Source organism: Oncorhynchus mykiss, chromosome 12 (genome assembly GCF_057628025.1).
Source record: "Oncorhynchus mykiss isolate SJ-2025 chromosome 12, ASM5762802v1, whole genome shotgun sequence".
NCBI lineage: Eukaryota > Metazoa > Chordata > Actinopteri > Salmoniformes > Salmonidae > Oncorhynchus > Oncorhynchus mykiss.
The window spans coordinates 67,257,756-67,273,628 of record NC_143033.1 but is presented as its reverse complement, the minus strand read 5'-3'; the positions used below and the strand labels follow the sequence as shown (position 1 = coordinate 67,273,628).

The 15,873-nt window shown below is 42.9% G+C and overlaps 14 non-coding genes across 14 annotated transcripts; all 14 read right to left on the bottom strand.

The window, feature by feature from the left end:
* Positions 1-359: 359 nt before the first annotated feature.
* trnas-uga (transfer RNA serine (anticodon UGA)) lies at positions 360-441 on the bottom strand. The gene has a single exon. It is a non-coding gene; the product is annotated as a tRNA-Ser (tRNA).
* Positions 442-636: 195 nt separating this feature from the next.
* Positions 637-718, bottom strand: trnas-cga (transfer RNA serine (anticodon CGA)). Its single transcript has one exon. It is a non-coding gene; the product is annotated as a tRNA-Ser (tRNA).
* Positions 719-1,738: 1,020 nt separating this feature from the next.
* Positions 1,739-1,820, bottom strand: trnas-uga (transfer RNA serine (anticodon UGA)). The gene has a single exon. It is a non-coding gene; the product is annotated as a tRNA-Ser (tRNA).
* A 711-nt stretch (positions 1,821-2,531) lies between these two features.
* On the bottom strand, positions 2,532-2,613 carry trnas-uga (transfer RNA serine (anticodon UGA)). The gene has a single exon. It is a non-coding gene; the product is annotated as a tRNA-Ser (tRNA).
* A 203-nt stretch (positions 2,614-2,816) lies between these two features.
* Positions 2,817-2,898, bottom strand: trnas-cga (transfer RNA serine (anticodon CGA)). Its single transcript has one exon. It is a non-coding gene; the product is annotated as a tRNA-Ser (tRNA).
* Positions 2,899-3,926: 1,028 nt separating this feature from the next.
* trnas-uga (transfer RNA serine (anticodon UGA)) lies at positions 3,927-4,008 on the bottom strand. Its single transcript has one exon. It is a non-coding gene; the product is annotated as a tRNA-Ser (tRNA).
* Positions 4,009-4,571: 563 nt separating this feature from the next.
* On the bottom strand, positions 4,572-4,653 carry trnas-uga (transfer RNA serine (anticodon UGA)). Its single transcript has one exon. It is a non-coding gene; the product is annotated as a tRNA-Ser (tRNA).
* Positions 4,654-5,204: 551 nt separating this feature from the next.
* Positions 5,205-5,286, bottom strand: trnas-uga (transfer RNA serine (anticodon UGA)). Its single transcript has one exon. It is a non-coding gene; the product is annotated as a tRNA-Ser (tRNA).
* A 210-nt stretch (positions 5,287-5,496) lies between these two features.
* On the bottom strand, positions 5,497-5,578 carry trnas-cga (transfer RNA serine (anticodon CGA)). The gene has a single exon. It is a non-coding gene; the product is annotated as a tRNA-Ser (tRNA).
* A 1,025-nt stretch (positions 5,579-6,603) lies between these two features.
* On the bottom strand, positions 6,604-6,685 carry trnas-uga (transfer RNA serine (anticodon UGA)). The gene has a single exon. It is a non-coding gene; the product is annotated as a tRNA-Ser (tRNA).
* Positions 6,686-7,248: 563 nt separating this feature from the next.
* Positions 7,249-7,330, bottom strand: trnas-uga (transfer RNA serine (anticodon UGA)). The gene has a single exon. It is a non-coding gene; the product is annotated as a tRNA-Ser (tRNA).
* A 210-nt stretch (positions 7,331-7,540) lies between these two features.
* Positions 7,541-7,622, bottom strand: trnas-cga (transfer RNA serine (anticodon CGA)). The gene has a single exon. It is a non-coding gene; the product is annotated as a tRNA-Ser (tRNA).
* A 1,019-nt stretch (positions 7,623-8,641) lies between these two features.
* On the bottom strand, positions 8,642-8,723 carry trnas-uga (transfer RNA serine (anticodon UGA)). The gene has a single exon. It is a non-coding gene; the product is annotated as a tRNA-Ser (tRNA).
* A 218-nt stretch (positions 8,724-8,941) lies between these two features.
* Positions 8,942-9,023, bottom strand: trnas-cga (transfer RNA serine (anticodon CGA)). The gene has a single exon. It is a non-coding gene; the product is annotated as a tRNA-Ser (tRNA).
* Positions 9,024-15,873: the final 6,850 nt, after the last annotated feature.

The window sequence follows — 15,873 nt, the reverse complement described above, 5'->3', positions numbered from 1 at the left end:
GCAAACGAGATAGCGTTACATTAAAAACCAGTCTGATTCTGTACATTTTACTTTACTGGTTTGTCAAAGCACTGTGAGCAGGGTTCGATCATGTGTGGGTAGACCCCATTGGATTTCGAGTCCAACGCCTTAACCACGTGGCCATCGCAGCTAGCTATGTTAAATACCAGTCGGCTATCTGATTCTGTACATTTTACTTCTGTAAAGACTAGACATTCTACTGAAGAGCCTGTTTGAACTGTTTGTCAAGGAATTTTATTCTGACCACCTGAATCAAAGGACAGGTCCATGCATTAAGCACACATCATAATTATCAAGTCGCCAATGACATGTTGCAAATAAAGACCTGTTTGTCAAAGCGCTGTGAGCAGGGCTCGAACCTGCGCGGGGAGACCCCATTGGATTTCAAGTCCAACGCCTTAACCACTCGGCCATCACAGCCTGCTACATTAAAAACCAGAACTTAACCAGTCGGCTATCTGATTCTGTACATTTTACTTCTGTAAAGACTAGACTTTCTACTGAAAAGCCTATTTGAACTGTTTGTCAAGGAAAAAATATTCTGAGCACTTGAATGAAAGGACATTAAGCACATTATCCAATGATATGTTGCAAATAAAGACTGGTTTGTCAAAGCGCTGTGAGCAGTGTTCGAACCTGCGCGGGGAGACCCCATTGGATTTCGAGTCCAACGCCTTAACCTCTCGGCCATCACAGGTTCTCCTGTTTCCTACAGGCCCTTAACCAGTCCGCTATCTCGTTCTGTCCATTTTACCTCTAATGTGACCAGATTAACGCTATTGAAGAACCTACTTGAAACCTTTGTCATGGAAGATCAATTCTGAGCACTTGAATCAAAGGACATGTCCAAGCATTATCCATATCAAGTCCCCAATGACATGTTACAAATAAAGACTGGATGGTCAAAGCGCTGCTCGCAGGGTTCAATCCATTTTTTTTTTTTCAAGCAAAGTTTAAAAAAAAGCTATTTTCTAAGCACTTCAATCGTGGGACGAGCACATAAAGTAAGGACAATTGAAATTCAAAGGAGATAGACCCAATTATTAAAGGTCGACTTTATCATCGCCCAGTAACAGAGTTGAAAACTGTACAGGGAGAATACATTGGACTTCAATTACAATGCTTAAACCACTTAGCCATCACAGGAATCTCAGGAAATTGATGAGGATAAAGCAGAAGTGGGCTATATCCTTCAAGCAAGTTAAGAACATGGGTGGGGAGACCCCATTGAAATTCAGGTCCAAAGTCTAAAGAACTCGGCCATTGCAGCTGTTGGAATGCAAGTAAAGGGATTGGGATTTGGAAACAGACATCATTGGTGAAAAATTGTAAACTTGATGGCACAACATTTTGCTCTTATTGCGCCAATTAACCTCGGTCCTTTCCAAAGCTGTGAAGGTTGAAAGTTTAATGTGCAAGTCAAAAAACTATGTGCAGAGAAAGTACAAGTGGACTATTCACTGAGAATAAGATTTAAAAAAGAGCAGAGAGACCCCATGGGGTTTCAAGTCTGAGGACATACCGACCTGTCTCTCAGAATTTCCATCATAAATCTAATACAAACAACAGTCTCTGTACTGAAGAGACTATTTTAACTGTTTATCAATGCAGATATACTCTGAGCACCTGAATCAAAGAACAAGTCCATGCATTAAGCAAACATTATCCATATCAAGTCTCCAATGACATGTTGCAAATAAAGACTGGTTTGTCAAAGCGCTGTGAGCAGGGTTCAAATCTGCGTGGGGAGACCCCATTAGATTTCAAGTCCAACGCCTTAACCACTCGGCCATCGCGGCTTGCTACATTAAAAACCAGGCCTTAACCAGTCGGCTATCTGATTCTGTACATTTTACTTCTGTAAAGACTAGACCTTCTACTGAAGAACCTGTTTGTCAAGGAATTATATTCTGACCACCTGAATCAAAGGACAAGTCCAGACATTATCCATATCAAGTCTCCAATGACATGTTGCAAACGAGATAGCGTTACATTAAAAACCAGGCCTTAACCAGTCGGCTATCTGATTCTGTACATTTTACTTCTGTAAAGACTAGACCTTCTACTGAAGAACCTGTTTGTCAAGGAATTATATTCTGACCACCTGAATCAAAGGACAAGTCCAGACATTATCCATATCAAGTCTCCAATGACATGTTGCAAACGAGATAGCGTTACATTAAAAACCAGGCCTTAACCAGTCGGCTATCTGATTCTGTACATTTTACTTTACTGGTTTGTCAAAGCACTGTGAGCAGGGTTCGATCATGTGTGGGTAGACCCCATTGGATTTCGAGTCCAACGCCTTAACCACGTGGCCATCGCAGCTAGCTACGTTAAATACCAGTCGGCTATCTGATTCTGTACATTTTACTTCTGTAAAGACTAGACCTTCTACTGAAGAGCCTGTTTGTCAAGGAATTTTATTCTGACCACCTGAAGCATTAAGCACACATCATAAATATCAAGTCTCCAATGACATGTTGCAAATAAAGACCTGTTTGTCAAAGCGCTGTGAGCAGGGTTCGAACTTGCGCGGGGAGACCCCATAGGATTTCAAGTCCAACGCCTTAACCACTCGGCCATCACAGCCTGCTACATTAAAAACCAGAACTTAACCAGTCGGCTATCTGATTCTGTACATTTTACTTCTGTAAAGACTAGACTTTCTACTGAAAAGCCTATTTGAACTGTTTGTCAAGGAAAAAATATTCTGAGCACTTGAATGAAAGGACATTAAGCACATTATCCATGTCTCCAATGATATGTTGCAAATAAAGACTGGTTTGTCAAAGCGCTGTGAGCAGGGTTCGAACCTGCGCGGGGAGACCCCATTGGATTTCGAGTCCAACGCCTTAACCTCTCGGCCATCACAGCTTCTCCTGTTTCCTACAGGCCCTTAACCAGTCCGCTATCTCGTTCTGTCCATTTTACCTCTAATGTGACCAGATTAACGCTATTGAAGAACCTACTTGAAACCTTTGTCATGGAAGATCAATTCTGAGCACTTGAATCAAAGGACATGTCCAAGCATTATCCATATCAAGTCCCCAATGACATGTTACAAATAAAGACTGGATGGTCAAAGCGCTGCTCGCAGGGTTCAATCCATTTTTTTTTTTTTCAAGCAAAGTTTAAAAAAAAAAGCTATTTTCTAAGCAAGCACTTCAATCGTGGGACGAGCACATAAAGTAAGGACAATTTAAATTCAAAGGAGATAGACCCAATTATTAAAGGTCGACTTTATCATCGCCCACTAAGGAGAGTTGAAAACTGTACAGGGAGAATACATTGGACTTCAATTACAATGCTTAAACCACTTAGCCATCACAGGAATCTAAGGAAATTGATGAGGATAAAGCAGAAGTGGGCTATATGCTTCAAGCAAGTTAAGAACATGGGTGGGGAGACCCCATTGAAATTCAGGTCCAAAGTCTAAAGAACTCAGCCATTGCAGCTGTTGGAATGCAAGTAAAGGGATTGGGATTTGGAAACAGACATCATTGGTGAAAAATGGTAAACTTGATGGCACAACATTTTGCTCTTATTGCGCCAATTAACCTCGGTCCTTTCCAAAGCTGTGAAGGTTGGAAGTTTAATGTGCAAGTCAAAAAACTATGTGCAGAGAAAGTACAAGTGGACTATTCACTGAGAATAAGATTTAAAAAAGAGCAGAGAGACCCCATGGGGTTTCAGGTCTGAGGACATACCGACCTGTCTCTCAGAATTTCCATCATAAATCTAATACAAACAACAGTCTCTGTACTGAAGAGACTATTTTAACTCTTTACCAATGCAGATATACTCTGAGCACCTGAATCAAAGAACAAGTCCATGCATTAAGCAAACATTATCCATATCAAGTCTCCAATGACATGTTGCAAATAAAGACTGGTTTGTCAAAGCGCTGTGAGCAGGGTTCAGATCTGCGCGGGGAGACCCCATTGGATTTCAAGTCCAACGCCTTAACCACTCGGCCATCGCAGCTTGCTACATTAAAAACCAGGCCTTAACCAGTCGGCTATCTGATTCTGTACATTTTACTTCTGTAAAGACTAGACCTTCTACTGAAGAACCTGTTTGTCAAGGAATTATATTCTGACCACCTGAATCAAAGGACAAGTCCAGACATTATCCATATCAAGTCTCCAATGACATGTTGCAAACGAGATAGCGTTACATTAAAAACCAGGCCTTAACCAGTCGGCTATCTGATTCTGTACATTTTACTTTACTGGTTTGTCAAAGCACTGTGAGCAGGGTTCGATCATGTGTGGGTAGACCCCATTGGATTTCGAGTCCAACGCCTTAACCACGTGGCCATCGCAGCTAGCTACGTTAAATACCAGTCGGCTATCTGATTCTGTACATTTTACTTCTGTAAAGACTAGACCTTCTACTGAAGAGCCTGTTTGAACTGTTTGTCAAGGAATTTTATTCTGACCACCTGAATCAAAGGACTGTATGCATTAAGTATGTATGCATTAAGCATACATCATAAATATCAAGTCTCCAATGACATGTTGCAAATAAAGACCTGTTTGTCAAAGCGCTGTGAGCAGGGTTCGAACCTGCGCGGGGAGACCCCATTGGATTTCAAGTCCAACGCCTTAACCACTCGGCCATCGCAGCTTGCTACATTAAAAACCAGGCCTTAACCAGTCGGCTATCTGATTCTGTACATTTTACTTCTGTAAAGACTAGACCTTCTACTGAAGAACCTGTTTGTCAAGGAATTATATTCTGACCACCTGAATCAAAGGACAAGTCCAGACATTATCCATATCAAGTCTCCAATGACATGTTGCAAACGAGATAGCGTTACATTAAAAACCAGGCCTTAACCAGTCGGCTATCTGATTCTGTACATCTTACTTTACTGGTTTGTCAAAGCACTGTGAGCAGGGTTCGATCATGTGTGGGTAGACCCCATTGGATTTCGAGTCCAACGCCTTAACCACGTGGCCATCGCAGCTAGCTACGTTAAATACCAGTCGGCTATCTGATTCTGTACATTTTACTTCTGTAAAGACTAGACCTTCTACTGAAGAGCCTGTTTGAACTGTTTGTCAAGGAATTTTATTCTGACCACCTGAATCAAAGGACAGGTCCATGCATTAAGCACACATCATAAATATCAAGTCTCCAATGACATGTTGCAAATAAAGACCTGTTTGTCAAAGCGCTGTGAGCAGGGTTCGAACCTGCGCGGGGAGACCCCATTGGATTTCAAGTCCAACGCCTTAACCACTCGGCCATCACAGCCTGCTACATTAAAAACCAGAACTTAACCAGTCGGCTATCTGATTCTGTACATTTTACTTCTGTAAAGACTAGACTTTCTACTGAAAAGCCTATTTGAACTGTTTGTCAAGGAAAAAATATTCTGAGCACTTGAATGAAAGGACATTAAGCACATTATCCATTATCCATGTCTCCAATGATATGTTGCAAATAAAGACTGGTTTGTCAAAGCGCTGTGAGCAGGGTTCGAACCTGCGCGGGGAGACCCCATTGGATTTCGAGTCCAACGCCTTAACCTCTCGGCCATCACAGCTTCTCCTGTTTCCTACAGGCCCTTAACCAGTCCGCTATCTCGTTCTGTCCATTTTACCTCTAATGTGACCAGATTAACGCTATTGAAGAACCTACTTGAAACCTTTGTCATGGAAGATCAATTCTGAGCACTTGAATCAAAGGACATGTCCAAGCATTATCCATATCAAGTCCCCATTGACATGTTACAAAGAAAGACTGGATGGTCAAAGCGCTGCTCGCAGGGTTCAATCCATTTTTTTTTTTCAAGCAAAGTTTTAAAAAAAAGCTATTTTCTAAGCAAGCACTTCAATCGTGGGACGAGCACATAAAGTAAGGACAATTTAAATTCAAAGGAGATAGACCCAATTATTAAAGGTCGACTTTATCATCGCCCACTAAGGAGAGTTGAAAACTGTACAGGGAGAATACATTGGACTTCAATTACAATGCTTAAACCACTTAGCCATCACAGGAATCTAAGGAAATTGATGAGGATAAAGCAGAAGTGGGCTATATGCTTCAAGCAAGTTAAGAACATGGGTGGGGAGACCCCATTGAAATTCAGGTCCAAAGTCTAAAGAACTCGGCCATTGCAGCTGTTGGAATGCAAGTAAAGGGATTGGGATTTGGAAACAGACATCATTGGTGAAAAATGGTAAACTTGATGGCACAACATTTTGCTCTTATTGCGCCAATTAACCTCGGTCCTTTCCAAAGCTGTGAAGGTTGGAAGTTTAATGTGCAAGTCAAAAAACTATGTGCAGAGAAAGTACAAGTGGACTATTCACTGAGAATAAGATTTAAAAAAGAGCAGAGAGACCCCATGGGGTTTCAGGTCTGAGGACATACCGACCTGTCTCTCAGAATTTCCATCATAAATCTAATACAAACAACAGTCTCTGTACTGAAGAGACTATTTTAACTCTTTACCAATGCAGATATACTCTGAGCACCTGAATCAAAGAACAAGTCCATGCATTAAGCAAACATTATCCATATCAAGTCTCCAATGACATGTTGCAAATAAAGACTGGTTTGTCAAAGCGCTGTGAGCAGGGTTCAGATCTGCGCGGGGAGACCCCATTGGATTTCAAGTCCAACGCCTTAACCACTCGGCCATCGCAGCTTGCTACATTAAAAACCAGGCCTTAACCAGTCGGCTATCTGATTCTGTACATTTTACTTCTGTAAAGACTAGACCTTCTACTGAAGAACCTGTTTGTCAAGGAATTATATTCTGACCACCTGAATCAAAGGACAAGTCCAGACATTATCCATATCAAGTCTCCAATGACATGTTGCAAACGAGATAGCGTTACATTAAAAACCAGGCCTTAACCAGTCGGCTATCTGATTCTGTACATTTTACTTTACTGGTTTGTCAAAGCACTGTGAGCAGGGTTCGATCATGTGTGGGTAGACCCCATTGGATTTCGAGTCCAACGCCTTAACCACGTGGCCATCGCAGCTAGCTACGTTAAATACCAGTCGGCTATCTGATTCTGTACATTTTACTTCTGTAAAGACTAGACCTTCTACTGAAGAGCCTGTTTGAACTGTTTGTCAAGGAATTTTATTCTGACCACCTGAATCAAAGGACTGTATGCATTAAGTATGTATGCATTAAGCATACATCATAAATATCAAGTCTCCAATGACATGTTGCAAATAAAGACCTGTTTGTCAAAGCGCTGTGAGCAGGGTTCGAACCTGCGCGGGGAGACCCCATTGGATTTCAAGTCCAACGCCTTAACCACTCGCCCATCACAGCCTGCTACATTAAAAACCAGAACTTAACCAGTCGGCTATCTGATTCTGTACATTTTACTTCTGTAAAGACTAGACTTTCTACTGAAAAGCCTATTTGAACTGTTTGTCAAGGAAAAAATATTCTGAGCACTTGAATGAAAGGACATTAAGCACATTATCCATTATCCATGTCTCCAATGATATGTTGCAAATAAAGACTGGTTTGTCAAAGCGCTGTGAGCAGGGTTCGAACCTGCGCGGGGAGACCCCATTGGATTTCGAGTCCAACGCCTTAACCTCTCGGCCATCACAGCTTCTCCTGTTTCCTACAGGCCCTTAACCAGTCCGCTATCTCGTTCTGTCCATTTTACCTCTAATGTGACCAGATTAACGCTATTGAAGAACCTACTTGAAACCTTTGTCATGGAAGATCAATTCTGAGCACTTGAATCAAAGGACATGTCCAAGCATTATCCATATCAAGTCCCCAATGACATGTTACAAATAAAGACTGGATGGTCAAAGCGCTGCTCGCAGGGTTCAATCCATTTTTTTTTTTTCAAGCAAAGTTTAAAAAAAAAGCTATTTTCTAAGCAAGCACTTCAATCGTGGGACGAGCACATAAAGTAAGGACAATTTAAATTCAAAGGAGATAGACCCAATTATTAAAGGTCGACTTTATCATCGCCCACTAAGGAGAGTTGAAAACTGTACAGGGAGAATACATTGGACTTCAATTACAATGCTTAAACCACTTAGCCATCACAGGAATCTAAGGAAATTGATGAGGATAAAGCAGAAGTGGGCTATATGCTTCAAGCAAGTTAAGAACATGGGTGGGGAGACCCCATTGAAATTCAGGTCCAAAGTCTAAAGAACTCGGCCATTGCAGCTGTTGGAATGCAAGTAAAGGGATTGGGATTTGGAAACAGACATCATTGGTGAAAAATGGTAAACTTGATGGCACAACATTTTGCTCTTATTGCGCCAATTAACCTCGGTCCTTTCCAAAGCTGTGAAGGTTGGAAGTTTAATGTGCAAGTCAAAAAACTATGTGCAGAGAAAGTACAAGTGCACTGAGAATAAGATTTAAAAAAGAGCAGAGAGACCCCATGGGGTTTCAGGTCTGAGGACATACCGACCTGTCTCTCAGAATTTCCATCATAAATCTAATACAAACAACAGTCTCTGTACTGAAGAGACTATTTTAACTGTTTACCAATGCAGATATACTCTGAGCACCTGAATCAAAGAACAAGTCCATGCATTAAGCAAACATTATCAATATCAAGTCTCCAATGACATGTTGCAAATAAAGACTGGTTTGTCAAAGCGCTGTGAGCAGGATTCGAATCTGTGCGGGGAGACCCCATTGGATTTCAAGTCCAACGCCTTAACCACTCGGCCATCACAGCCTGCTACATTAAAAACCAGAACTTAACCAGTCGGCTATCTGATTCTGTACATTTTACTTCTGTAAAGACTAGACTTTCTACTGAAAAGCCTATTTGAACTGTTTGTCAAGGAAAAAATATTCTGAGCACTTGAATGAAAGGACAAGTCCATGCATTAAGCACATTATCCATAACATGTCTCCAATGATATGTTGCAAATAAAGACTGGTTTGTCAAAGCGCTGTGAGCAGGGTTCGAACCTGCGCGGGGAGACCCCATTGGATTTCGAGTCCAACGCCTTAACCTCTCGGTCATCACAGCTTCTCCTGTTTCCTACAGACCCTTAACCAGTCCGCTATCTCGTTCTGTCCATTTTACCTCTAAAGTGACCAGGATAACACTATTGAAGAGCCTACTTGAAACCTTTGTCATGTGTTGATGATTAACTTACAGGAGAGTGAGACCAAATCATGGACGCTGGACAGAGTGGATTTCAGTTGTAACAAAAAGGCAGTTTATTGAGTCAAAAGATATCTTGTCCTGCAGTTTTAACGTGCACGGACCTGATTCATATAGCTCAAATGGAGTTAGCTGAAAAAGGGCTTAGACAAAGGTTACAACATTTTTTATACATAGAATGATGTAGGTGGAGTCTTGTCGTGTCGCCTTCTGAATGGTCCCGAAGGGTTGGAGGCGGACCTGCTCCAGCCAGAGCAGGAGCCCCAATGGTGCACAGCAGAATCTTCTGTTCTGTGCACCCGACCAGTAGAGGGGGGATGGAGTGTGTGTGTTTATGCAAGAAGGTATTTGTGTGTCAGGGGATCGTGAGGTAGGGAGAACTGAGAGGGGCAGTTTAAAGTTGGGGGTAGGGTGCTTCCTGTTTGGACAGGGGTGCGTGCAATGACTTGAGTCAAGCGGATAAGTTTGGCGCTGTATAATATATGAGCTATTTTTATGACTATATGTATATATGACAAATCCCCCTCTTCATATCTTTTAAGACGTGAAAACTATAGCAGAAACGAGAAGGAGGATATGATGAAAACAAAAACCCCCTCTATTATGCAGCGAAACTAGGCAATAAGGTGGTGCTTCTAACCTTGTATGGAGTGCATTGTTGGTCTGTAGATGTAATTCTGCGTTTGGGACGGGAGTGATTCGAGTGAGTGATGTTAGAGATGGTGTCAGGGATAGGGGACTGGGTAAGTGTACGTGATGTGGTAGGGTGTGATAGTTGTTCTATTAACCATGTGAAAGTGCCCAAGGACACCTCAAATATCAGTAGGAATATCACAAACAAAGGCCCAGATATTCCTAGCCTTGCCTAGGGAGAGAGAAATATCCCTCTAACTGGGCGAGGTTCCTTTGTCAGGGGAGATGGAGTTTGATACTCCATCACCTGAGTCAGGAGTGTCTTAATTTGGTATCGAATTAGGCTGCTCAAATCAGCTCAGACTTCAGTCAGTGTTCTGGAAGGAGTTGGGGCTGGGGTACAATGTGTAAGGTGGTGCCAAGGTGCGCCTGATTTACCTTTGACCTGGACTGAGTGTGAAGTAACCTCCTTCACTTCGTACGGTCCAGTCCACCTGGGTTCCAGCCACTTTCTCTTGTGGACTTTAACCCTCACCCAGTCTCCAACTTTTACCTTCAGTGGTGGCGTGTCCCCCGGCAGCTCCCCCTCCTGGACCTTGTGAACCTGGGTAGAGAGTGCTGCAGAGAGAACCGTCAGTTTTTTCACATAATCATACATTACAATTTGTTGTACATCAAGAGCGGTCATATGACCTCCCTCCCTTGGTGGACCAGGCATGACTCTTACAGTCATTATCTCATGAGGAGAGAGATGGGTGCCTGCTCCTGGTGAGGCTCTCATAGCCATCAGTGCCAGAGGCAGGACTTCAACCCATGTCAACTTCGAACCTGCACACACTTTAGCTATCTTAGCTTTCAACTTTTGGTTTGACGTTCCACCAGACCTTGAGATTGGGGCCTATACACAGATCCAAATCTGTGGGTTATGCCAAATCTTTCTTCCACCTGTCTTAGGTGTTTGTTACTGAAATGTGAGCCACTGTCAATATACCTGGGTATTAGTTTGGTTTGTAGCCACTTGATGACTGACGTGGCATCCTCTTTTGCTGTTGGCATTGCCTCAACCCATTTGGAGAACCTATCAACCATTACTAAAAGATAGCGTATCCCTTTGGTTACATTGTCTACACCCATATCTGTGTAATCTATGCTAATGTCCTGAAAACATGCATTAGGTACTGGGTATGAGCCCATTGGTGTTTGATATGGTTTCTTTGAGTTGTGGCTGCCACAAATGTTGCATTCGTCACAAAATAAGTCAGTCATTACGTCGCAAAATAAGTCAGTCATTACTTTAATTTGAGGGTGCCACCAGATGTGCGAGACCTTTTGAAGGGTCTTTAGTTCCACCAGTCCTTTGTTCTTTGTTCTTTGTTCTTTCTTCTTTCTTCTTTCTGCTTCCTCCCCCTCTTGTTTCTGGAAAAGGACGGATGAGGTGAATTAGTCTTTTACAGAAACATCCAACCGCAGATAGATCTGTTGTCAGTTGTGCAAAACCTGTTGATGATCCGGGTGGGAGGAGGTTCATTGGTTTGGGTAAAAATGTTTTTTTTTTCTTCTTTTTTTTCAGTAAGTTGGCTCCCTTCTCCTGCAGCGGGTGGGGGACATCTTCATTGCCAGGGCATAGCGTTCCCTGCCATATTTTGCTGTTGCTGCATGTGGCTGGATCCTGGGTGGTTGTATTCCGGCTGTTCCTGCTGCATATAGCTAGGTTCTGGTGGGCTGTAGTGTAGAGGTGGGGGTCCTCCTCTTCCTCTCCCTGGTGCTCCTCCACGTCCTGATAGTGAAGGAGGACAGAGTGGCATAGTTCCCTTCAGTAGGGTAAGATCTGCGCAGTTCATCCCATAAAATGGTCCTGAAACGATCTAGGGGCAGGGTGGGTGGCTGGTCTCTGAGGTCGGCTGCTGTCATGCTGCCGTTCATGGTCCCATGGTTGGTGGCTCTGGCTAGTAGTGCTTTCATGTCTCCTAGGCAGAGATCCAGACCGGAGGTCAGAGTCTGCAGCTGGTGTAGCCATGCGGAGGCTCCTCCATGTAGGCTGGGCATCTGTTCCATCAGTGTGGTCAGGTCAGTCATTTTCCAGGGTTGGTACTCTACGTAGCGTGGATCAGCTGCTGGGCGTAGGGGATACATGCTGGCTCCACCCCGTTCCAGGTCCCAGTCTTCTCTGGTGGTCACTCCTTTAGATCTTAGTCCAGCCACCCTGGCAGACTTCCGGGTGGCGGTCGCCCCCTGTGTTTCGGTCATGTCAGTCACCTTTCCCTTCATCATGCCTTCGATGTGGTACTCACCCATCCCTCTGCCTTCATTATTCATCAGGCCCTTCGCTTGGGCTATTGATTCACTTAATTCTCTCCTTAAGTGTTGTATTTCACAGTCTATTTCTGAACTGGTGGGTGTCTTTCTGTTGCTGTCCTGTTCTGTTGCCTGACTCTCGTGGCTGAGGTAGGAAACGCCCACCTGTAGCTCCAGAGCCTACCGAGCCTCCTAGATCTATCAGGAGGGAACCGGCAGAGTTTCCGGGGAAGGCTCCTTCCTTGCATTGGTGTTCTCGCTTCTGGGAGGTGTTCCCTGGATGTGGAGTGCTGGTGGTGGGGAGTTGCTCTCACTCTATCTGCCCTCCTGTTATTCAGAAGCTCATAGCCCCATTGAGCTGGCCTGCCTGTATGCTTAGGACTGGGGCCTGTATTGCGGGAGGTGCCCTGGTGAGGAAAGGGTTGTTACCGTGGAATGGGTTGTGTGACGGGCTCCGGTGATTTTGTCCCTTTGAGTATGGCGGGGGTTGAACTGCCTCCATTGACAATTTTGGGTATAGTGAGGGAGAAGCGGCCTCAGGGGGAGCCGTGGGCAAGATCGCAGGCGGGGCTTTAACATCCCCCGACGCCACAGTAGCCACGCACATCATGTCTGGTTTGTTTTTTGGGCTGCACCCTCCTACACTCCTCTATAGCCCATGTCCCTACCTTCAACTCTGCTTCTGCCCGTTCTTTCTCTCTTGTCCCTTTCTTTTGGAACAAATGAGCTTTGTTCCTCTCTGTCTCACTTGCCGTTGCTTTCCCTACGTCTTCCTGTAGCTCTCTCTGCATAGCTTTGAGCCGCTCCTCAACAGGAGGGGCTCCGCTAAGGTAACCTGCCTGGGTCCATTTTAATTTTATTCCCTCCCATACCGACTTTATTTTGTTATACTGTTCTTTCCCTCCAGCTCTATCCATCATGCTCTGATCTAAAAAGTCATTGAATTTGAGTTTGGGCGTGGTGGCTGCAGACATTTTATCTAGTTCGTCTGATAATGTGTATAATGCGTTATTTAGGTATATTCAATCTATGTGGTGTTTATTTCTATCGTTGTATGCTTAGCCCGTCCCTGGTCGAAACCAGGAACGTACTCGCGGTGTCGGCACAAACTTATCTCTTCCACCCCCACCCTCGCATACAAAGGGGGTTATCAGTATGTGACGCCCAACCACGTGTGTGTTTCTCCTGTATTTTATTTGAATTTGTTCAACGATTTATTTAGGTATTTTCTAGAAATTATTTGGTGATTTCCTTTTGGAACAATATACTAGAGAAATCAAGCGATCCTATAACAATTGTCAGAATAATTTTATCACTTTGGGAACTGGTATTTTTTATTCGGATTTGTTCAGTGAATTATTTAAATACTTTCAAAAAATAATTCAGCAATCACCTTTTGGAACAATATATTAGTTAATTCAAACGGTTCTATAACAATTGTCAGAATAATTATATCTCTTGGGGAATACCGACAGCAGAAAGAGGGAAAAATAACAACCAGTCAGCATTCAGCACGGCGGCTGGGTTAACTCACAGCTCGGCGACTGGTAAGAACAGTATTCAGCTCACTGTCCGTCAATATTACACCGTTTATCTATTCACAGTATGGCAATCATTCCCCAACAAATGTTTTGTCTGAATAGGGCACAACAAATTCGCGGAACGTCAAATCTGGTTATATTAATTATAGTTTGATGTGCAATGATCACCTCATTCCCGATCTCTGTCTTGTGGAACGCCAAATTTACATGTACTATATCTATTCGACTACACCTCTAACATAACCAATTAAACAGTTTACAACTTATTTAATAGGATCTTTTACATGCAGATTCAGTCGATCTATTAATTAACTACACCTCTAACACAACCAATTAAACAATATACCACTTATTTAATAGGATCTTTTACATGCAGATTCAGTTAATTATCTGTTAACTACACCTCTAACATAACCAATTAAACAGTATACCACTTATTCAATAGGATATTTTACATGCAGATTCAGTTAACCAGTCTCTATTTACGCAAGATATCTTTTAACCATGCCTTGATTTCTTAAAAGCAATTTAACAGCAATTCAAATTCATACCAAATTTGGTTGTAGGCTAAGATACAATATGCAGATTTTGATTTAACAGGCTCTGCTTACCTTTTATGTCGAGCGCTCTGATCAGTCTCCTGAGGCAAGTTGAATGGCCGATGACTCCTAGCGAGAGGTCACCCTTCCGTTTGGTTTGCACCCAATGATTTGTCTTCTCTCACATCAACTTGTCCTAGATCGAATTCAGATGTTTAAACCATCCTCTGCTACCTCTGTTGATGATTAACTTACAGGAGAGTGAGACCAAATCATGGACGCTGGACAGAGTGGATTTCAGTTGTAACAAAAAGGCAGTTTATTGAGTCAAAAGATATCTTGTCCTGCAGTTTTAACGTGCACGGACCTGATTCATATAGCTCAAATGGAGTTAGCTGAAAAAGGGCTTAGACAAAGGTTACAACATTTTTTATACATAGAATGATGTAGGTGGAGTCTTGTCGTGTCGGCTTCTGAATGGTCCCGAAGGGTTGGAGGCGGACCTGCTCCAGCCAGAGCAGGAGCCCCAATGGTGCACAGCAGAATCTTCTGCTCTGGGCACCCGACCAGTAGAGGGGGGAATGGAGTGTGTGTGTTTATGCAAGAAGGTATTTGTGTGTCAGGGGATCGTGAGGTAGGGAGAACTGAGAGGGGCAGTTTAAGGTTGGGGGTAGGGTGCTTCCTATTTGGACAGGGGTGCGTGCAATGACTTGAGTCAAGCGGATAAGTTTGGCGCTGTATAATATATGAGCTATGTGTATGAATATATGTATATATGACACATGGAAGATCAATTCTGAGCACTTGAATCAAAGGACATGTCCAAGCATTATCCATATGAAGTCCCCAATGACATGTTACAAATAAAGACTGGATGGTCAAAGCGCTGCTCGCAGGGTTCAAACTTGCACTGGGCAACCCCAATGGATTTTGAGTCCAACGATTTAACCATTCTGCAATCACAGCTTTCTGAGTTACCTCACACAAGGACAAAAGTATCCAAATTCAACTGCCTAGTTGAATTTCTTTTTCAAGCAAAGTTTTAAAAAAGCAATTTTCTAAGCACTCTAAGCACAATCGTGGGACGAGCACATAAAGTAAGGACAATTTAAATTCAAAGGAGATAGACCCAATTATTAAAGGTTGACTTTATCATCACCCAGTAAGCAGAGTTGAAAACTGTACAGGGAGAATACATTGGACTTCAATTACAATGCTTAAACCACTTAGCCATCACAGCAGTAGGAATCTAAGGAAATTGATGAGGAGAAAGCAGAAGTGGGCTATATGCTTCAAGCAAGTTAAGAACATGGGTGGGGAGACCCCATTGAAATTCAGGTCCAAAGTCTAAAGAACTCGGCCATTGCAGCTGTTGGAATGCAAGTAAAGGGATTGGGATTTGGAAACAGACATCATTGGTGAAAAATGGTAAACTTGATGGCACAACATTTTACTCTTATTGCGCCAATTAACCTCGGTCCTTTCCAAAGCTGTGAAGGTTGGAAGTTTAATGTGCAAGTCAAAAAACTATGTGCAGAGAAAGTACAAGTGGACTATTCACTGAGAATAAGATTTAAAAAAGAGCAGAGAGACCCCATGGGGTTTCAAGTCTGAGGACATACTGACCTGTCTCTCAGAATTTCCATAATAAATCTAATACAAACAACAGTATCTGTTATGAAGAGACTATTTTAACTGTTTGCC